Below are 23709 nucleotides of genomic sequence, written 5' to 3' on the forward strand. Positions count from 1 at the left end.
ACTGATCACATACATTATTACAGATTTGTAAAAGTCAGGTTTCATGTGACTCTGACACAGAGGAGGTGGAGTAATCAAGTGTTCCTCCCTAGAACACTATGTAGTGCTCATCACAGGAGGAAATGAAGTTCCTTTTTCCTTAATCCTTGGGCTGCTTATTCCCGAAGGTGTGTATTCTGTTGAAGCCACAGCAAATGCTGATGATCCTCTTTGTATCTGATAATGGGCTAATCCCTAAGGGTACAAAGATGGATAAAGTATGGCCCCAGTCTCGTGGTTGCATGTCATGTTAAGGAGGATGTGGATGTGAGTACAGGTGATGTCAATATCAAATCATGAGTGCCATGACAGGTTGCTAAAACAGGCTCTTACTGCATGTGAGAAGGAGGTCAAGATCAGGCTTGCTTCCTGGAGAAGTCACCTGCACTGAGTCTTGAATGAGGAGTAAGACTTATATGATGAATGGGCAAGAGGGAAAGAAAAAGATTGTAGGCTAAGGGAATAGCCTACAATGTTATAGCGTTAAACAGCTATGTATGCTTGTAAGTTCAGGCGTTTCAGTATTGATCAAGTATAAAGCATGGGGTGGGAGTCAAGGGCTGTAAGGGGTTTGGTGTAGTTGGGGGCCAGTCCATAAAAATTCAGATATATACTATGTGAGGGCTTAGACTATATGCTTTAGCTGATGGGGAACCATTGAAAAACCCCATTACAATGGGGTGTAAATGGTCAGATTTGCATTTTGGATGGGTTGTCATGGCAGCATGGTGGACCATAGATTTGCAGTTGGATGACAGGAAGCTCTCGTGGTAGGCCAGATGAAAGGATCAGACATGCAAGAAAGGAGTGAAAGAGCTGGAGAGAAGATAGGTTTGAGAAGTGCCCAAGATGTGAAGTCTATATGATTTTGATCAATTGGCTAGGGGAAATGGATGAGATGGAAGGGACTAGAATGTCTCCTAAAATTCTGGTGTCATTATGGATCTAGGGAATGTAGGAGGAGTAATTGACATTGGGCTAAGGTGATATATTGATTTTTCACGTGTCCACCAGCCAACTGAATGTGAGTCTGAAGCTCTGGGAGGGTGGGTGACTGGAGATATGTATCTGTACAGAGGTGGTAGGTAAAACAGTATGAGTAGTTTGATGCCCAAGGAGAACACAGATGAAGGATGGAGTCCCAGGGAAGATCAGACAAAAATGGAGGGATTGGTGAAAGAAGGCCTTCGTAGAGAAATCTCAGAAGGATGGTTCTGAAGGTGGACTCTGTGGTTGTTATGGAAGCTGGGAGGGGAGACCTAGCAAACCCTAGGCCACCATAAACATTTGATGAGATAGCAGGCAAAGTAAAATGGGATTGAGAGCTTGAAAAAATGGAGATTATTTGGAATATTCCAGTCACTGAAGGACATGGCAGAGGAGCTGATCAAGAAAAAGTGAAAGAAAAGTGAAGAGGTGCTGAGACCTAGCCAAGATTAGAAACTGAATTTACAGGGGCCCCAGTGTACATGGCTCCCGGCACTGTATGCCGGAGCAGAGGCAACAGATCGTGAGATTGGTCCAGGGTGGATTTTCGCTAATCAGATGTGGCTGAAAAGCAAGGTGTGAGGATGTTGCAGGGAGCAGTTGATAAGAGTTGGGAATGAAATGTGCCCAGGAGGGGCCTAAGAGGCTGGAAGGAAACAGTTCATGGTTTGGGGAAGGCTCTGTAGTGTGAAAGACAGGTGTAGTGGGAGAAGGGCAGGGAGCTGTAGGGTGGTGTGGAGTTCAGGACAGAGCAGTTCCAGGGTGTGGGAGTGGGTGGCAGAAGTGGCCTGATGGTGAAGGCCAGCTGAGTGGAGGAAGGCCAAATTGGGTAGAAAAAAGGACTTTGATTACACTTGGACAAATTTGTAAGACTCACCCTGAATTACGAGACAATGTGTAGAATAAAAAATTGTATTTGGATGTTTATGAGCACAAAAGATAGAAGAGTGTCCTAAATATTTTGAGCAGCCTTCCTAGATGCAGGGGGCATCTCATCTGAGTATCTCTGAAGACTTCTGTTGGGATTGTCTTGTCATTTATTTATGGTGTGGAAAAAAGGCTGAGTTTATGTCTCTTTAAGGAGTAAAATAGGGAGAAAGCTTTGACAATGGATATGATTTATGATGCTACTTTATATATTTATACTTTTCAAAGTTATTTCATTGATTGCTATTTAGTTTGGTGTTTCTGCATGACCTATTAAAAGTTAATTTCCCTTTCTGTAGAGGGAGGGAACACATAACTCACATATTTCATTGGGTAAGAGAATGAATTATTAACAAAAAGAACTGAACGCTCTAAAGTAAATTTGAGTATTTTCCAGTGCTAAGGAAGGCAATAGATTGAGGCCGAATTATATGCACTTCTGTGCAATCCTATCTAAAGTTTTATTTTCAACTTTATGTATTTCTGTGTTTAATTTTTTTTAAGCTTCAGGCATCTATGTCTTCTGAGATTTGAAAAAATCCAAACAAATCACATTACCATGTATTTTCTGGAGTCCTACTGTGTGCTGGGTTGATGTGAGGACAGAAAGACGCATTAAGACTTAATTCTGGCCCCAAAGGACTTCACATTCAGTCAAAGAAACAAGACATAAACACAGGAAAAGTTAGATAATTATGCAGGATTTAAATAGCATGGCATTACATGACTAATAGATGCATTGTTCAGGCTGCAATTCCTACAGGAGTTCAGAAGAAAGGTCATTTCCGGCTGTGACGGTAAGGGAAGGGTGTAATGACTGAAGAAATGAAGGGAAAGAAGAAAAGGGTTAAGTCGAAAGACTGAAATTTGAGGGACACCTGGGTGGCTCAGTCGGTTAAGTGTCTGACTCTTGATTGCAGCTCAGGTCACAATCTCATGGTCACAGTCCTGAGTGGGGTCCGACGCTGTGTGTGGAGCCTGCCTGAGTCTCTCTCTGCCCTTCCCCCTGCTCTCTGCCCCTCTGTCTCTCAGAAAAAAAAAAAAAAAAAAAAAAAAGAAAGAAAGAAAGACTGAAACTTGGGAATTACTAAAGCCTTGTTCTGCAACTTCTCTACCTTTTGTCTCAATTTCCCAATCTGAAGAGGTAATGACAATGTGCTGTCTCCAGACCGTCAGAAGGTGAGACCGTGAGGGCAGAGCTCCTTGCAAATAAGCCCTATTTTTTCCATAGTGTGTAGGAGGTGCAAACTACACACCTTGGGAAGGTATGTGAAGTTTTAGGTTACTAGGGTGTCTTTTCTGTTGTTGAAATTTACCAAGTAAGATGAAAAGAATTAGTATATTGCCAAAAGTTTGGCCTTTTTTTTTTTTTCCTAGTAAGGAAAGACTCCTAAAACTCTGAAGACATTTTAAACAAACTACTAGACAAATTCCTACTTTGGTAAAATGGTTTCCATGTTTATTTCTTCATTTCTTTGGGAAAAAAAAATAATGATTCCTAAGGAAGCAAAACAGGAGAGGGGCCAGATCCCAGTTAGGAGAAAAATAGCATGTAATTCACCAGTTCACCTGGCATCCGTGAGGAAGTGCAGTGGAGGCTGTAGGTTGGCTGATGGCCACTTCGGGTGAACCCAGCTCGACCTCTGGCATTTTGGGGACTCTGGCCTCAGAGTTCATGGGCATCCTGAATATAAGGACACGGGTGTCGGTCATTTCAACCTTATTGTTAATTGCTTTGGGAATACGGATGGTATTCATTAGGCAAGGGAGCTTGTACCCAGCCAGCTGTGGACCCTTCTTCTACAACCAGCAATCCTTCATCATCTCTGTATTCTATGTTTATGTGTATTTTTATACTTGCCTCAGTCGCCAAAGGCTCATCAGTGTAATGATGATGAAAATGGAACCCTAGAACTTTAGCCTTAAACCACAACGTTCTTCTCTGTTGAGAGTGGTGGCTCCTTCTGCTGTGGTCTTGCCTTCTTTCTTTTTGTTTTAAAATTTTTTTAATGTTTATTTATTTTTGAGACAGAGAGAGACAGAGCATAAATGGGGGAGGGTCAGAGAGAGGGAGACACAGAATCCGAAGCAGGCTCCAGGCTCTGAGCTGTCAGCACAGAGCCCGACGCAGGGCTCGAATCACGGACCGTGAAATCATGACCTGAGCCGAGGTCGGACACTCAACCGACTGAGCCACCCAGGTGTCCCTTTCCTTCTAAAATAATAGCACTAAGAGGCACCAAGTGTGACATGTTTGAAACAAGTATTTGGATGAATAGGGAAACTCTTCTTTTGCTGAATGTATCTACTTTCTCACATACTCCACTGCTCCACCCCTTTACTGCATCTGGAACTGGTGGCCCAGGGGTCATAAGCAGGACTCTTTCCTACTTTGGCAGGTTGGGGATGTAGAGCTAAGAGAAGGCAGAAGGTGTGACAAAGAACAGGAAAAGGGGAAAGAGACAGGAAGGTGAAGAAAGCATGCATTACAACCACAGAGACAGGGTAGAGTCAGCTTAGTAATTCCTGGTGTCGTCTGCCCTACCCCAATCTAAATGTCCATGTCTGACTCAACATCTCCAGAGGACATGCACCCAGGAATACCAACATGAGATGGTGCGACTCGAATATTGCATGTGTGTGTGTGTGTGTTGGAGGTCAGCCCTGATGTAATTGTCACACAGGTCACGATGGGTAAGGTCGCGTACAAAAGGTGCGGCATGCCCAAGTTGTCCCTGGGTGCCGCTCTTGTCCTGAGATTTCCCTGTTCTCAGCACCCAGCTTGGTGGCTGGCATGCAGTAGGTGCTCAATAAATGTCTCCTGGATGACTAATTGGATGAATGAATGTTAATTCTGACCCCGTCAGAAGTTCTATGACTTGGAATCATTCTAGAAAGAATTCCACCCAGGGCAGAATAATGTCCTGCTTTTGACCTTCTTGTAACAACTACAAGTAACGTGTTACCCAGATAGACTATATGCTCCTAACCTGGGGTCCTTGGAGGAGCCTCCAGGTGTCTGAGAGCCTTGTGAAATGGGATTTTCTAGGGAAGGAGCCAGAGGAATCTGTGACCCAACCAGGCAGAGCAGAAGTGCTTTAACCTGGATGAGCCCTTGTGTGTGCATTACAGCACCCTCTAATCCAGCATCTGCTATAGGTTCCTGACATAGCCCACCCTTCTCTCTTCCCTGGCTATTACCAGAATTCCCTGAATTAGCCTTCATTATGAAAAAAAAAAAAAAAAAAAAAAAGGAAGAAACCATCTTCTAAGATGATCTTGCCTTCCTTTGATCCTGGGGTGTGTCCTACCTGGCTAGAAGGCTTCATGCTAATGTTCCTTGTGCCTAATGGAGATAGGAGGCGGATCCTCCAGAAGGATTTGTAAGGGAAGCCTTTAAAGGCAGGGCTGACTTTATGGAGTCACTGCCCAGCAGACACATGTTATGTTTGTGAAATAACAAAGGAAGGATAACTAGGCCAGAGGTCAGAGGATTTAATGCTGATGTGCCTTTTGGCAACTCATGGAGCTCTCCTGTAGGTATTTTCCTTCGGTAGAACCAGGGCTGGTACTAATTACCTCCTGGCTATGGACCTAACATGGGTTGATAGCTGGAGTGTGCTATGGAGGTTGAAATGTTTTTGCAATTAAACAAAAATTAAAAATAGAAAGATATTTGATTATAAATGGTGATTTCTTCCTTCTAAAATAAAGTCATTAAAAATGTTTGCAGACTTTGAAGGTGATATAGTTGATGGGGGCATCCAAAGCACAGCTGATAATAATTGGTACTTATGGGGAATTGTTTGAAGGTATTGAACAATGCATGCGTGCATTTATTCCTCATTCATTTATTCAAAACACTTGTGTCCGTCCGTCTACTATGTGCCAGTCCCTGGGAAACCTACTTTAGCCCACGCTTCCTCTTGTCACCCAATCTGTATACTTGGCCATAGGGTTTTGGATTTTATAAATCTGCTTTACTCTGATGAACACGACTAGAATTTGCTGTGTAAAATACAGCACTGACTTATGGTTGGGATATTTCCAAGGTTTGTAACCACTTCCGATGTATCCTATGTGAAGACTCGCTTGAAGCAGTGGTTCTGAAACTCCAGTGTGAGCCTGCGTCAGAGTCACCTAGAGGGCTTGTTAATGTGATCACTGGGCCCCACCCCAGAGTTTCTGATTCACTACATTAAGGGTGGGGCTAGACTTTGCATTTCTAAGAAATTCCCTGGTGATACTGATGTTGCTAGTCTGGGGACCACACTTCGAGAAACACTACATTAGGAACATTTTTTTTTCTTTCTTTTTTTTAGACTTCAGGTCCTTGGAAGGACCTTGGAAGGTCCTTGGAAGTTTCTTCTTGAGAAACTGGTGTAGTTTCATTACGGTTAATGTGAATCATGTTTGTGAGGCAGGTTCCCTTTCTGCTTGGCTTTAGAAATTCAGATTCAAATTTGCAGCTCAACTTTGATAAGAGTTAAATTGTTTACATTTGAACTTGGCCCTTGGTCTTGATCTCCTATTTCATTTTCCCCATTCTGATTTTTTTTTATTTTAACCTGTTTACATCTTGCAGTTTTATTATATAACTTCTGGTAAATGGACTCTGTTGTGGAATATAGTATATATTGATAAATATAATTGCAGTCATTGTTCTTTTCTTGGGCATTTGGCTTTCAAATGAACTCCAAAGTACTACGTTTTAAGTGTTTAATGCATTGGCTCTGGGAGTAGTTTCTCCAGAAGGCTCAGATTATTGATAGCAACTAACCAGTGCAGTGCATTAAAAAGAAAAAAATTTGATAAGAAGATGACAAAGTTCTCAGTAAAAAACATATTTTTTTTAAATAAAACAACTGGTGCATAGATAATATGATACAATATGTATGCAGAAAATTATATTTTTTAATGAGTTGCTCATAAGCAAATTACACAGTTACTTAGGTGGTTGGGTGGACAGAGTAGGATGGAGTAATGAGAACAGTGAAGGAAGAGTAATTATAGTGGTTGCCAGACTTGAGTGGGCATTGGAGTCCGTCGCGGGAGGAGCTGGTTAAATTGGCTACTGTTTACTGGGCCTGGGCTGGGGGCCTGTATTTGTGTGGAAGTACAGCGGGAGACTCCGGTTTCAGGGGGGCAGGGACCTGGAGAAGTTCTTACGGCTCTTACTCCCTCGGCATTGAGCAGAAAAATGAAAAGCGGGGCTGAACCCCTCCTCTGAGTCCATCCATTTTTTACATGAGGCGTTCCTGTTCAGATTTTTCTACAACTCTTGGTGAAATCAGATAGTGTAATGGGCATGATGTCATTCGCATTACACAGCCTCAACTTAAAAAAAAAATACTTATTATATTAGATGGTAGTTGGAAGCCGTTTGTAGCTGATTTCTCCTTTCTCTCCCCCCTTTCTTTTCTTTGTCCCTCTCTCCCTCACTTTGTCTTTTTTTCCCCTACTTTTAGCTTAAGGGAAGACCCCCTATTAACAACTTGTCTAAGAGCAAGTAGAGAAAGGAATTCTTCTAAAATAAAACAAGTCTTGGGGTTCTCACTGTGGGCCTTCTCCAGGAGTATGGGGGTAACAGAACACCGCAGCATGAAAGCTGGCTGAGGTTCAATGTGCTAACACCACGCCAGATGGGGCAGGTTAGGAACAGGACATCTCAGCCTTCATATGGTAATGTTACATACACAGTCAAAAAAGGTCAGGTGTTCTTTAGCACAGCTGTCTCTGGCTTTCTTTTCATCCCTTTGGTGACAGAATCAAATTTATCAATCATAATATTGTTACTAATTCAGACTTTAATTTCTCTAAAAGTTACCTAGATTTAGCCCTCAGTGGAGGCAATTTTTTTTTTTTAATTTTTTTTTTAACGTTTATTTATTTTTGAGACAGAGGAACAGAGCATGAACGGGGGAGGGGCAGAGAGAGAGGGAGACACAGAATCGGAAGCAGGCTCCAGGCTCTGAGCCATCAGCCCAGAGCCCAACGCGGGGCTCGAACTCACGGACCGCGAGATCGTGACCTGAGCTGAAGTCGGCCGCTTAACCGACTGAGCCACCCAGGCGCCCCAGGCAGTTTTTATTTAAGAGACATTTTTCTTAAATAGACATTTTTAAATGATTGCAGATTTCCAAAAAAATTGGAAAGCTAGTACAGAGAATTCCCATACACCCCACACCCAGTTTCCTCTGTTATTACTATCTTACATTAGCATGGTACATTTGTCACAGCTAATGAACCAATAATGATGTATTGTTCCTAAACTCTATAGGTTAATCAGATTTCATCAGTTTTTACCCAATGTGCCCTTTCTGTGTGAGGATTCCATCCAGGATACTACATTCCATAGTAAAACCTTGGATTGTGCGTAACTTTTTCTTCGAGGGTTCCGTGAGTCGAGCAAACAGTTCTAATAAATTTTAACTTGATAAACGAGTGATGTCTTGCAAAACAAGTAGTACATGATGCCAAACGTCACATGATCACAACTGCGCCAATGGTTCTTGAAATTCATTTTGATACACAGGTGCTTTGGATTAGAAGCATGTTTCCAGAACAAATTATGCCCACAAACCAAGGTTTTACTGTATTTTATTGTCATTATTCCTTAGTCTCCTTGAGACTGTCAGTTTCTTAGACGTTCTTTGTATTTGGTGAGCTTAAAAGCTTGAGGAATACAAGTCAGGTAGAATATCCTTCAATTTGGGTTTGCCTAATATTTCTCTGTGGTTAGACAGGGCTTATGGAAGGCTTTTGCAGAGGAAGACCACAGAATTAAAGTGCCATATTTCATTACGTCACATCAATTACATTGCTACACATTACATACAGGAATACTATCAACATGATTTAATCCTGTGGATGTGGACCTTGATCACATGGCTGAGCTAATGTTTGTAAGGTTTCTCCCCTGAACTTACTTCTTTTCCTCCGTTTCTGCACTGTACTCTTTGGAAGGAAGTCACTATGCAGAGCTCACACTTAAGGTGTGATGAGTTATGGCCCACCTCCAGGAGGCGGGCAGTATGTACATACATTATTTGATAATTTTCTGCATTGGAGACTTGTCCTTTCTCCCAATGTATGTATGTATGTATGTATGTATGTATGTATGTATGTATTTACTCATTCAGTCATTTATTTAGTTCTCTGTGGACTTATGAATATTTCTACTTCAGGTTATATACAATTCTACATTATTTTTTTTTGCTCAAACTCTTCCAGTTTTGGTTTTTGGGAGCTCTTTCAGCGGCTCCTTTATCCTTTTGTGAAATACCTCCATTGTTGTGGGTTTTTTTTTTTAAGGCTTTCTTTTTTTTTTTAATTTTTAAATGTTTATTTTTGAGAGAGAGAGAGAGACAGAGTGCAAGTTGGGGAGGGGCAGACACACACACACACACACACACACACACACACACACACACACACACAGAATCCAAAGCAGGCTCCAGGCCTGTTTGTAAGGTTAAGCTCACAAATGGTGACATCATGACCTGAGCCTAATTCAGATGCTCAACTGACTGGGCCACGCAGGTGCCCCTTAATGCTTTCTTACTCTTGCTGGCACTACCTGGTGTTCCAGGCTCATTGTATATATTCCTTAATGCATCCCTGGAATCAGCCATTTTTTCAAGGAGCCCTGGTTCCTTTTATCAGAGAATGGAATTAGAAACCAAGTTCTGGAAGCTGTGTGTGCATGTTGCTCATTGGGTGCAGGGCCTTCCAGCTGACAGGTCAAGGATATGGATGTATGTGTCCTAACTTTTATGTATACACATATCTGTATTTCTGTGTATATCCATATGTAGCTGTATTAAGCAAACATGCGTTCATATGGATGTCTCCAACTCCAATGCAGTACCACATGGGTCATTTTGGCCTTTCTCCCCTTGTCTGCAGACTCCCATGCAACAGTGAGAAGCTCCCTCCCACCACCCTCCACCCATCCATTGCTCACACATATAGCGGTGTCAGAACGGTTAGCTGGGATCATTCCCACTGCTCAACTTTAGCTACAGTTAAGTGCCTCCTTTTGCCTAGAGTCTTCACTCCCAGAGTTACTTAGCTCAGCACCTTTTCCCCTACTCCCTTCGGTGAGGTGATTTCATACATTTTAATACGGTTGATTCTCATGTTGTGGTCTGCATTCCATCCTGGGATCTCTTGACCTCCTAAATGCTTTTTATTTTTTGACTGCATTCAGGTTCATTGTGCTGTGAAGTTTTAAGGGTTTTGACAAATGCTTCGTGTCCTGTACCTATCATTATAGTATCATATGGAAGAGTTTTACTGCCCTAAAAAAACCTCCTGCCCTAATGAAGGCATTTTAAAAATGATTTCTTATTTTGAGAGAGAGAGAGAGAGAGAGAGAGAGAGAGAGAGAGAATATCCCAAGCAGGCTCTGTGCTGTCAGCGCAGTCTGTCGCGGGGCTGGATCTCATGATCCAGGAGCTCATGACCTGAGCTGAAATCAAGTCAGATGCCTAACCAACTGAGCCACTCAGGGCACCCCATGAAGGCATTTTTAAGAGTTTGAAAGTGTTGCTAGGTAGAAGAAATAGAATAAATATTAGCAGTTTCTTATAGGACAAGGCAAGGCTGGCAGGGCCTTGTCATTTGCTGCTTTAAAAGAAGGAAGTAGTGTGGGATGGGTTTTCCATTTCCCTGAAAAGCCCCCAGAGAGTCCCGGTTCAGGTGTTTGAGTAGCTCCGATTTAGATCTGGGGTGGGAAGTGGTGGTGGGGGGGGAGGATTCTGTCTCAGGTTTCTCTTCTTACTTCCTAAGCCCATCAATGGCCCCAACTCACCATTTCATTTAATATCCAGTTGAAAGTCCTACCAGCCAGTTGTATCTGAAAGCGGATCTGGTTTTAATTTCACCTGATGTTTAGAAACTGGTCTGCTGTCAGCCTGTCAGCTGGCGGATGCCCTCGTTGGGTTGCAGCTGTGGATGGAAACTAGTTCCTAAAAGCAGACGCTTTAGGAAGAAGTAAGAGAATGGAGCAGGTAAACTTTATGAAACCTTGTTGTGTGGTAAATATTCATTAATCAGGCTTCTCAAAAAGACATAAATGCTGTAGGATTCTCTTCACAGGATGGTGGGAATGGTAGTTGAGGCCCTAAAATCCAAACCTAGGTTAACCTGCCACCAATTTATTACGTCTTTTCCCTCTGGGTGACTGTGCAGTACGGTGGGGATAATGGTGCTCTGCTTCTCCTTACTCAGAAGGCAGTTGTTGGGGCGCCTGGGTGGCTCAGTCGGTTAAGCGGCCGACTTCGGCTCAGGTCATGATCTCACAGTCCGTGAGTTCAAGCCCCGCATTGGGCTCTGTGCTGACAACTCAGAGCCTGGAGCCTGTTTCAGATTCTGTGTCTCCCTCTCTCTGACCCTCCCCTGTTCATGCTCTGTCTCTCCCCGTCTCAAAAATAAATAAAACGTTAAAAAAAAAAAAAGAAGGCAGTTGTGTAGATGGCAAAAAAGCACGTGGAACTGCTCAGGGTGCCTCACGTGACTGTGGTGTCTTTCTGCACTCTCTTCTTTCTCTTTTGCTCGTTCTGCTTTCTCCTATCCTCTAAACACGGTGTTGGCCCTTGACCCTTTGCTCTTTCAACTGTACCCTCTGTCCTTGGGATCAACTATCTTGTGGCTCAGTTGTACTTTTGCGTGGGTGACGCTTAAAACTCTGCCTGGCCCTTTGTTCTACATTTCAGACCCATCTATCTTTTGGCCAAACATTTCTACGTGAACCTGTCCTTTCAAAATCAAGATGTTTATAAATTAGAGTCATCCACACCCAACTGACCTTCTGGATTCTGTTACTTCTTCCAGGCTGTCTTACAAGCTTCCGATCCTGGAGCCTTTTTGGCTTTTCATCATCTTGAACCCTTAGTCTCCAAGTCATGCTGAGCTCCTCTTGCAGTGTTTTCCTCCTGTTTCCTCCACTGCCAACCTGTATGGTTGGAATAGACCTTTAACTGTGCCCGCTATAACCCAGTCCAGTCTGCTCCCTGCTAGCTTGTCTTCTAGCCTATCCTTACTATTACTAGTCTCATTTTTTACACTTAAATTTAAACTCAACTTGGCATCCAAACCTTGCATTTCTAGCTTTACCTTCAAAACTCAAACTATATAGTATAACTTAACTAAACTACATGTTCCTTCCTGCCTTTGTGCTGTTCTCTCTGTCCCTATCTTGGCAGGGTAAATTGTAGAGGTGGAACTGAACTTGCAGGGGAAGGTACAGGGATCTGGATGCACTTTAGCTTAGCATGAGGAGGACCTTTCCAACAGAGCTGCTAAAGATGGGATGGGTATCCTGGAAGAAGTCCGTCTGTTACCTCCCAGTTCCCAAGCCTGAGGACCCTATTGTGCCCTTACCTTCCTCCACCCGTGCAACATGTGGCTTCTCTTCTCTTTTGAAGCTGTTTTCTCTCACGTGCCACAACACCGCACCTGGGTGAGGCCACTCACCTCTCAGATTGCATCTCTGGTTCTTCTTTCTTCCATCTCCTAAATGAATTTCCTTTCCTGATTCTCCCTTTCCTGTGCTTTTTCTTGAAAAATTTAGTGGCTCTTAGTGATCAACTTTTGAGAAAGATTCCCAGATAAGAACCCCATCCCTATCTTCACAGTTTGTCCTTATTTCTAACTTCTTGCTAGATGTTTCTATTTGAGTACCTTGTGTCCAAATTTGAACTCATTTCCTTCCTTTTAAAACATGTTCCTTCCCCCTGCATTCCTTGGTTGGTTGATGGCAACAGAGGTTGGCAGACTTTTTCTGTAAAGGGCCAGACAGTAACTATTTTTGACTTTGTGGCCATAAGGTCTCGGTCATGACTCCTAACCTCTGCCTTTGTAGCACAAAAATACCCATAGATAATATGTAAACAAAGATAGGTGTGCTGTGTTTCAATAAAACTTTACTTACAAAAATAAGCAGTGGGCTGAAATTGGCCTGTGGGTCATAGACCCTAGGTTACCCAGCTCCAAAATTCAATATTCCTTTGCCTTTCTACTACTTTTGTTTACTCACTTCAAATTATTTTTAATTTCTGCTGATTCTACCTTTATGAAACTTTTCATATTTCTAGACCATAGTGATTCTCCGTTCGTTGGTCTAATAGACCAAATGCCCCTTTTACTTGTTACTCTCCATTAATTTGCATAATCAGAAACCTCTAGTGATGGCTCTTCGCATGCATAATAAGGTTAAAGTTTTCCCAGTGCAGCAGCTTCTATGGTTTTGCCTCCAACCTCCTCTTAGTCCTCTGAATGGACACTCCTCCATGCACACTGGTCTAGTTTGTATTCCGATATTTGTTCTACCTCTGCTCATGATGTTCTCTTGACTCACAGTGGCCTCCCCTTCCACTTACTGTAACTTGATTGTTCCTTCTCTTGATCTGCATGTGCTTTTAATGTTGTCCTTACCTTTTTGGCTGAGACTGTACTGGGCTGTATTTTATATTTTTCTGGCCTTCCTCATTCTTCATCTGCAGTTGTTAAGCCGTAGATGGTCGATTGACATGGGTAATGATTAAACTCTGTCTCTCCTCCAAATCTGCTCATCCCTTTGGAGTTCTTGTCTCGGTTAATGGCACCAGGGACCACCATTGGCCCTAGAGACTCTGTGGCTACTTCTCTTTCATCTTCCACTACACTTCGGTTACAAGGTTTGGCTGCTTCTCTCTCCCCTGTCTTTCCTCTGTCTGCCTCCTCCTCTCCATTCCCTCTGCTGCTGGCTTAGCTCAAGTCAGTGCCATCCTTCACTAAGACTGCTGGACTATTCTTTGAATGTTTATTCCCATCACCAGCTTCTTTCTCCTTATAACCCCAACACTCTATAGGTAGGGACCTGTCATATAGATGTGATCCTGTAACATTGCTGACTGAACCCCCTCAGTGGCTCTCCATTGTCCTAGGATAAGGCCTAACTTTCCATTGTGCCATGAGGCAATGATTGGTCGAATACTCTTTCCTCTCCAGCATCGTTCTTGACCTGTTTCATTGACAGAGTCTGCATTCAACCGTATGTAACACCAATATGTCCTCTATGCATTAGTATATACTTCCTCTTCTGGTCTACCTGAAAAGCTATCTGAATTTCTAGGAAGTGCATAAATGTCCCTTCTGTAGAGCTTTCATTTCTCCTTCCTTCTGGAAGACCAAAAAGAGTACAGGTGTCATAACCATTTGGGAGAGACACTTGGGCTGGAGGTATTTTCTGGTGTCCCTTGAAATTTAGAGTCTTTTCCAGTTGACCTAGAGCCTGAGCAATGGCCATTTAAGTAAAAGCGAATAAAGCATCCTGAATGCTTAAGTATGCTAAATATGTAGTTTTGGCTTATTCCTTGATTTGGTTTTGCTAGAGCTTTTGCCTTCTTCCTCCATTATGATGGATAGTGAGAGTCAACAATGTAGAATAATTCTGGGTGTATTTATATCCTTTAAAAAAATAATCTGACATCTTCAGTTGAAAATGTTAGGATGGGGGCAGAGCAGTGGGGGATAATTATTTCATCACAAATATTTGATATATCCCTGTTCACTCTAGAAAAGTAACTTAACATCTGTGGCAAAACTTACTAGACTCTATCTCCTGCTATTTTCCCTTTTTTGTGGGAGCTTCCCCTCAGAGGAGGAGGCTTCTTGTGGCGCTGACACCTCTTACCAGACAGCCACAGAGGCTGTGGAAAAGGAAGGAGACTGGAAGGCTGCTGAGTAGGAGGTTGGGCATGGACAGCATTTGTCTCCTGTAGCCAGGGTCAAACAGTCACCTGTCCGTTTCATCTAGTGCCTCATCCTGGCAAGTGGAGAGTATGTTCTCTTTCTGGAAGGGTCTATGGAGCAGGAAAGAGAAGGGTTGAGATCATGAAGAAAGTGCTCCTTTAAAGTGTTCTTTGATATGGGGGATATGCGGTATGGTGAGGGAACACAATTACTATGGTTCTCTCTCTCACTTCAGGATCTGCTTTGGAGTGAGGTCCTCGGGGACATCCTATTGGAGGAGAAGGAAGGTGCCTCCTCGGTTTTGGGGGTGCTATTCAGAGAAGCCTTTGCCGGTTTCCAGGGTGGGTGTTTGGCTTCTTCAGAAGGGCTTGGCCTGCCCCTTTTGGTCCATTAGGAGCGCTAGCCTCTCTGGACTGCAGTGGGGCCTGGGCAGGGGCCTTCACAGCCTCTGTCCTCATTCACAGAGGATGCATCAGGTAAGCACAGAATTAAACTACCTGGGATGTAACTGGGGAGGAACCGTAGTGGAACATTTTGAAGAGCCTAAGGCGACCTTCATTTAATTTACATTTTCAGTCCATTAGATAGTGGAGTCAAAGACTGACAGAGAGACACAGCACTTCTCCAGAAGACCATTTCTATCTGTACTTAGCCCACTTTTGGCAGAGAAAACAAAACCTCTCCTCAGAGATATCCAATCTTGACTCTTCAATCAATCAATCTTGATTTTTCCTGATGGGCAGAGAAACTTTGAAAAATTAATTTTAATGCACCAGACTTTAACTTCGCCCGAGATACATCGTTTATGCTAGAACATAGAGGTAATGGAGTGTCAGTTAAATTTATAATGGTTTTGTGGGTATGTTTAGCTGGGCTCGTGAAGAGTTATCACGAGCCTTAAGTGTGAATTTCAGAGACAGATTCTTTAGTAGTATTGAAACGTCTTCACTTGCTCAATGGAGTTCAGAAATCACTTCTGACTTGGAACCATAGATATGAAAAAAAAAAACCAAACAAAACTTAAAGTCTAGTCCACCAGATGTCCTGCCACCAGAGCTGTGGTCACAGCCTGGGGCTCTATGCCCATCCCCTTTTCTGACCCTAATGGAAGGCCCAGACTTGGCGAGATGAGGACATAATCACTAAAATAGAGATAGTATCTTCCTTCACTTACAACTTGAGTCAGATTTGATAAGCCTCACTCTTCTGTTCAGTTTTTGCCACCTTTTTCTGATAATTTTAATCTGTGATACCTCTTAGTGTGTTTTTAACTCCTAAAACTTGTCTGATTGTTAGATGAAAATAGAAAATCAGCAGGGCTGTGGGATTTGCCTCATTCACCCCCTTTTGCTATAAATGCCTTCCCACAGCGAGGGGATGCGTTGTCTGTCTATAGCACATGACACTGACTCGGGTCCTCCAGGCAGATGACTAATGGCTCCTGCTTCAGCACAGATTTGCTATGCTTAGCAGCTCCTGCCTCATACCCCCCATGGGGAGCCATCTAGTGACACCGTCAGGCTGGTGCCACTACCACTGGCCTTGGCAGTGAGGAGGCGAGCCTGGAACACTGAGGAAAACTGGCATTTGACAGGGAGCATCCTCAGGTGCTGATGGCATGAGTCTTGCCTGAGTTCCCAAAGGAGACAGGTGATGTGATGACCTACCATGCCAGAAACACAGGCAAACTGGCATCAGGGGAGCAAAAGGCAAGGGGTAAGCCTGCAGTAACCCATAGACAGATGCCATCACACATTGCAGCCTTGAGACAGGCTGCTATGGAACCAATATGTGATCTTCATTGAATCTGGGTCTTGTCTTGGCCTTCACTGCTGGTGACCTTGGTCAATTCCATTACCTCTCTGAGCCTCCATTTTTCCCGTCCGTATAGTGGTGGTGGTGATACTTGCAGGTGGTGAAGGTGAGAAACAATGTAGGTCAGGCACTTAGCTCCTACATATTGATAAACTCAAGACATAGTAGCTGTTATTTGTATTATTAAAGAACACAGCTGTATATTTCCTTGTTGGAGATATGAACTCTCATTCTTAAGCCTGATAGTTTCAGCTGAAAGAGAATTGTGAAATGCTTTATCACGGTTTTAGGTGGTTACTTATCGCTAGAGAGCAGGACTGAGAAAAGTTATAGAAACAAGCCACCAAGCCAAAAATCTGAATCTCACAGATGTTTGGCTCAAGGCCCAGAGTCTAGGTGAACTTCTACTTTTGCCCAAATAAAGGATTGGTTTTTTTTTTTCTTTTAATATGCTAGATCCCTCTGCTTATCCCAGGACAAGATGAATATTAAGTAGACAGAAGGTTCCTGTCTATGATCAATTCTAATGCCTTTTGTGAAGGGAAATGGTTGTAAATTATTACCAGTTAATTAAATGAGTGTTTCTGTTGAGTCCTGTGTGTAGGCTTTTATCTAAGCCTGTTTAGAATCATGCAACATCAGAGCTAGAAAGGTTTTTAGACAGTCCTCTCATTTCATGACCAAGGAGACAGAGTCGGGATGTAAGTGACTTGTTCAGCTTCTGCCAAGTGATGCCAAGGGAAGGCAAACACAGGGTAGGGGTGTAGAGGGGAGGGAGGGGATCCTAGAGATCTAGTGGGAACATCAAGCAAACAGAGCAGGATGCCTAGGCCGTGGGCCCATGAACTCCACACGCTACTGGTATGCCTTGGTGTCATTTTGGCGTGCTTTTATATTTTGTGAAGTGCTCTCACATGTTTATTATAGCATGTGGGGATATTATTCCCAATTTATAGGTGATGAAATTGAGGTGATCAAATGCAGCTTCCAATTCAACTCATTAGACTAAATCAACAGATATTTGTTGAGTGTTTATTTGGTTCAAGGAACTTTGCTAGGCCCTTTGGGGAACATAAAACTGTCAGATCCTGCTGGAGTGGAGCTTACAGACTTACTGCAAGTGACCAGATATAAGTATATGAAATTTTATCTAATTGTTCAAGGGCATAGGTAAGTATTCAGATAATACTCAAGATAGGAATTTTGAGACTAGAGGGATCAATGCTCATGTCAAGATCTTCCTGGAAAAAGTTCCTTCCTTCAACTCCTATGGCTGGTTCATTTTCACCAGGTACACTGGGTTCCATAGCCCACCGGTAGCCCTAGGGAGCTACTTTGGGAAATCCTGAGCACCTGGAGATAATCCCAGCCCTAGGAATAATTCAGTAAAGGTTTGAATGAGTGGCTAGGTGAAGAGAGACTTTCCAAGCAGAGATAACAGCATGAGCAAAGGAACGGCTAAGCCATGGTGAGGAGATAGGCCTGACTGGATGAGCAGGTTTAAAGAATGGAAGCTTGAATAAGAGGTTTGGATAAATTAATGTGGAGGCAGTGAAAGGAACCCAGGTAGCCCAGAAAGCCAGGTGGAGCGGCTTGAGTTTTATTCTGAAGGCACCGGGAAGCCAGCTGAGGCTTCGAAGGGGAGAGTTTGATGAGAGTGGCCCTTGGGAAAGGGTATCTGGGTGGTGAGGTATAGACTCTGTTTTCCTACCATAAAAGTTTTTAACTTTGATGCAGTCCAACTTATCACCTTTTTTTTGTCACTTGTACATATTCTTGTACTTGATGTCATATCTTGTACTTGGATGTCCTACCTAAGAAACCATTGTCTAAACCAAGGTCAGGAAAACTTACTCCTATGCTTTCTTCTAAGAATTTTATAGTTTTAGCTCTGTCATTGGGTCTCTGATCCACGTTGAGTTCATGTTTACATATGGTATAAGGTACAGGCCACCTTCATTCCTTGGCATGTGGATATCCAGTTGCCCTAGCACCATTAGTTAAAAAGAATATTCTTTTTCCATTTAATTGTGTTGGTACTCTCATGCCCCGTGGTAATCCTTCCCTATCACTTGTCCTATTTTCCTTACCCTTGCGCCCAGGCAACCCCTGATCACTTTTCTGTCACTATAGATTAGTTTGCCTTTTCTAGACAGAATGTACTCTTTTTTGTTTGGTTTCTTTCATTCAGTATTCTTCCATGCTGTTGCATGCATCAACAGTTCATTCTTTTTATTATTGAATGCTATTCCAGTATATGGCTATACCACATTTTAAAAACTCCTGTGAGCATTTGTGTGCATGTCTTTGTATGGACATATGCTGTTTTTAATCTTGGGTATATACCTGGAGCAGAATGGCCGGATCAAATGGGAGGTGTGTGTGTTGTGTAACTTTTTAAGAAAACGTCAAACTGTTTCCAGAGTAATGGTGCCATTCTACAGTCACATCAATAGTGTGTGAGAATTTCAGTTATTCCGTATTTGTGCAAACAGTATGGTTGCACTTTTCAATGTTAGCCATCCTAAGAGGTATATATTGTTATTGCATTGTGGTTTTAATTTGCATTTCTCTAATGAGTAATGATGTTGAGCTTGTTTTTATGTACCTATTTGCCATCTGTATATCTTCTTCAGTGAAACATGAAGTGATGAAACCCATCTTTGAAAAGTTAGATTGTTCGTTTTATTAGTGAGTTTTGTAAGTCCTCCATTCTGGATACAAATACTTTATCAGATATAGGATTTACTCCTAATCTGTTTTATACTATTTTCAACTGTTTTATCCTAATCTGTGATTCATATTTCATACTCTTGAGCAGGTCTTTCAAAGAGAGAAACTTTAATTTTGATGAAGTCCAATTTGTTATTTTTTTCTTCCATGGATTGTGCTTTTGGTTTCATATCTAGAAAAATTTGTCTAACCCAGGATCCCCCCAAACTTTCCCTTGTGTATTTTTCTTGAAGTATTAAATTTTTAGGTTTTTCTTTAGGTCTGTGATCCATTTTGAGTTAATTTTTGTGTAATTTACAATGTAAGAGTTGAAGTTCACTATTTTGCATATAGACATCCATTGGTTACAGCGCCATTTGTTGACTTAATACTATTTGTGCATTATAATGTCATTTTTAAAAAGTCCATTGTTATGGGTGAATGGATAAAGAAGATGTGGTGTGTGTGTGTATATATATATATATATATATATATATATATAATGGAGTATTACTCAGCAATCAAAAAGAAGGAAATCTTGCCGTTTGCAACTACATGGATGGAACTAGAGGGTTTTATGCTAAGGGAAATTAGAGAAAGACAAATATCATATAACTTCACTCATAGGAGGACTTTAAGATACAAAACAGATGAACATAAGGGAAGGGAAGCAAAAATATAAAAATAGGGAGGGGGATAAAACATAAGAGACTCATAAATATGGAGAACAAACAGAGGGTTACTGGAGGGCTTGTGGGAAGGGGGATGGGCTAAAACGGGTAAGGGGCATTAAGGAATCTACTCCTGAAATCACTGTTATACTATATGCTAACTAACTTGGATGTAAATTAAACAAAAAGAAAAGTCTATTGCTTTCTGAGTTTTGACAGCACCCAGGAGTGCCCTTCTGACCCACAGAAGTGGTCTATTGGAGAGAAGTGTTAGTATAGTTATTTCTCCCTGAATGTCTGTTACAGAAAGAATGCTAAATGTATCCATTTCTATGTGAAGCCTCCCTAACACTCTGGCCTCAGCCTTTTTCTGTTGGACATTCTCTCAGTGCTTTAGATGATGACATAGCTAACCCATGCCCTGACATTGGAGGCCGTAAAGCTGAGAAGGAAAATTATTTGAACCAAGTGGATGTGGGATGTAGCAAACCTTGGGGCCTAGAACAAACTGTAGTTCTAGGGAGAAAATAGGAAGCTCCTAGGATTTTGGGCCTAACCACTACACAGGATGTGGGAAACAGAGCCTGATGGCACATAGAAGAGGTGCAGAGGTTTTAGTTGATAGCAAACTCAACCTGGCTCACTAGGGCTTCTCATAGTGCTCACGCAATCTGTAGCTGCATCAGCAATGGACAGTGTCACTGACAAGATCAAGGTTGGTGTTATTTTGCTCTCCTTTGTAAGGACCCAGTCATACCTACAGGCTGACTACCTACAGGTCATACTTACACCCTTTTTAAGGGTATATGGATAAATTAAGGCATATCTGGAGGAAACTGATCTGAATGTGGAAGGAGGAAAAAACCATGCCTTGTAGGAAGCTACTGAAGGAGCTTGGGATACTTACATTGTGTTAACTTATTTACTCATTAGTTCCACGAATGTTTCAGTCCTCTTATGTTCAAGGTAGATTCTAAGGGACAGGGCATAATGACTGTAGCATGATGTGGGTTCTAGCAACGGTGTCTAGAATGGTGCAAAGTTGTCCAACTGCTTGAAGAGGTCTGGGAAAATTGGGGCGCCTGGGTGGCTTAGTTGGTTAAGCATCTGACTCTTGATTTCAGCTCAGGTCATGATCTCATGGTTGTGAGATTGATCCCTGCATCAGGCTCTGCACTGGACATTAAGCCTGCTTAAGATTCTCCCTCCCTCTCTGTCTGCCCCTCCTCCACTCGTGCGCGTGAATGCACGTTCTCTCTCTCAAAGGGAAAAAAATAAAAGGTCTGGGAAGGTCTTCCTATAAGGATGAGTTTTGAGTTTTTTCTTTTAATTTTTTTTTAAATTTTTTTAATTTCTGATGGAGACCGAATGTGAATGGGGGAAGGGCAGAGAGAGAGGGAGACAGAATCTGAAGCAGACTCAGAGGAAGAAACACAGAGGAAGAAACAGAGGGCTTAGCATGGTTTAAAGGCAACCCGAGAGAGAGAAAGAGGTGCCGGAAAGAAACGCGCGCGCGCTCGCCCGAGAGAGAAATGTTGGAAAGGAGTCTGAGAGAGAAAGAGAACAGTGAGAAGATGAGGAAAGTGGGTGCCCTGGAAATAAGGAGCAAGGAAATCATAAAGAAGGAAGCTGTCAAGAGGATCAGAGCTGCAGAAATGAATGGACATGAAAACACATATCTTTGTATTTGACAGTGGTTTTTTCTTTTTTTTGTATTTTGTATTTGTCATTGGTTGCAGAAGCTGTTTCGAAGCCAAAAGGAGGCAGAGGATCAGAGTGTAGGGGTAAAATGGATGTTTGAAGGTGTAGAGGGGAGGCAATAACTGTTTTTAAATAGTTGACTAATTTTCTTTGGCTGCCAATTTGGATAATCTTTTGGGTACAGATGATAGGACACCCTACTCAAACTGGCCAAAGCAAAAGGAATTTACAGGCTCAGATAACTGAAAAGTCCAGAAGAATCAAGCCTTGCTGGATCTAAGGATGTAAATGACAATAAGACCTGGTCTCTTTCTGTCTGTTGGCTTTCTCTTTGTAACTGGCTTCCTTCTTTAGCCCAATGTGGTGACAGGAAGGGTGCCGGACACTCCCAAGTTTATGTCCTTCTAGATTAAAGCTCAGCAGAAGTGAGATCTTGTCTCTTCCTTATAGATCCAGGATTCCTAATTGGATCCAGTTAGATTTTGTGCCCACACCTGAGCCAGTTACTGTGGGTAGGGAATAGTGATTACTCAGATGATTGGTTATAGGGTATGTGTCAGCTCCAGGCCAGCCATCGTGGCTGGAAGAATTCAGTGCCTTGACTGGCAAGGCCTGGGTCACATGTCCAATCTGGAACTAGGAGTAGAATCCCAGCCGTACCATCTGGACCACCATAAGGGAGGGATAGTTCTCAAATCAAGCGGAAGTGCTGTTCCTGGAGGCTGGAATGGATGTTCTACCTGGAGAGAAAATAGCCACCGTAGCTGTAGAGGAAAGACTAGTATCAATGCATGGAAACTAATGGTGGAAACACTTCTGCTTTTGGAGAGAGATACATTTTTACACCAAAACCCAGTATACTCTTAAACATGCGTATGAAACCGCAAACAGCAGTTTCACAGCATATAGCACTTTTCCTTACTGTGTGACATGCACGTATCTTCTGTTGCAGAATCCCTGTTGTGTGCAACCCACGCCATTGTTTTCCTGTCAGACTGATGGTGGACGAGTAGTTTGTAAAGCCCTCTTCTAAGGTCAGGGGTCTTAGCTGGGCTAGGCTTGATGCTGGTGTTTGAGGCTGGCTTTTCCATGGTGACGGTGGCAGTGGTCAAAAATGAGGAAGCAAACCCGTTTTACTTGTGAGGGCTCCTGATTCCGTGTGGTGGCACCTCCGGCTGTCAGAGCAGCTCTGGGCCCGTGGGGGTGGAGTGGCCTTCTTTGTGGGCCCGCAGGGCAGTGTTGCAGGGAGTTTACGGGCTGGCCGTGGACCACAGGATCTCGGAGGCGGCCCCGGCAGTCTGTCTGTCTGTCTGGAGGCTGGCAGCAGCTCCTTCTGTGCCAACAGCAGTTTATATTGTGAGTTGAATGTGTGTGCATGCCTGTGCTTTCTGCCAGGCCTTTATATTGAAGATGAGGGAGTGGCTTGTAAAAATAACATATTTTTGACTTGAAACAAGTCAAGGCAGAGAGTGGAGACAATTAGAGACTGACATCCTGTTTAGTCATCTCTCCAGAGAGCTCTATTTTCAGAACTGTTCCATAAAGGTTCACAAGTGGTATTAAGATAGTTAAGGGGTTATTGTTAACTAAGCGATAGTCATGAGGTAAGTAGCCGGTTTGAACACTGGGGTGATCTACAGTGTGGTAACACCGTGACAGCAGATTTTGTGCAGAAGAATGGGGGGTTTATAAGAATAGGCTGTTGTACAGGTGACACTTTCTGAGTCAGAGCAAAACAGGCATCTTTTATTTTGAAAAAGTATGGAATTGGAGCGTGGTATTAAAAAAATATGTAAGGTCAATGTGTTTTTTCCACCAGTCTTTGTCACCTATGGGTACAGTAAAAACAGTAAATAGCACTGTCAAGGCTCTTTGAGCTCATCTGGTGGAAGCCATGCCAGAAATGCTGAATAGTGATGTCACTGACTTTTGAATGAGAACAGCGAAGCTTGGGGTGGTTAAAGACCTTGCCCAGAGACCTGGACCAGCTGGGGCAGTCAGGCTGGAGGCCATGTCCTTGCCTAGTTTGGACACGATACCATACGATTTGCAGCTTCTTTAAATGTAATATTCTACCAAAAATGACCAGTTGTATCTGTACTCAGCTTCTCTGGACCTC

At 42.8% G+C, this 23709-nt stretch overlaps 1 protein-coding gene across 1 annotated transcript in view; it reads left to right on the forward strand.

The window, feature by feature from the left end:
• PRKCH (protein kinase C eta) overlaps window positions 1–23709 on the forward strand; it is a 230698-nt gene that overhangs the window by 42602 nt on the left and 164387 nt on the right. The window lies entirely within an intron of this gene.

This window comes from Panthera pardus, unplaced genomic scaffold (assembly GCF_024362965.1).
Source record: "Panthera pardus isolate Hobbes unplaced genomic scaffold, ASM2436296v1 HiC_scaffold_24, whole genome shotgun sequence".
Classification (NCBI taxonomy): Eukaryota; Metazoa; Chordata; class Mammalia; order Carnivora; family Felidae; genus Panthera; species Panthera pardus.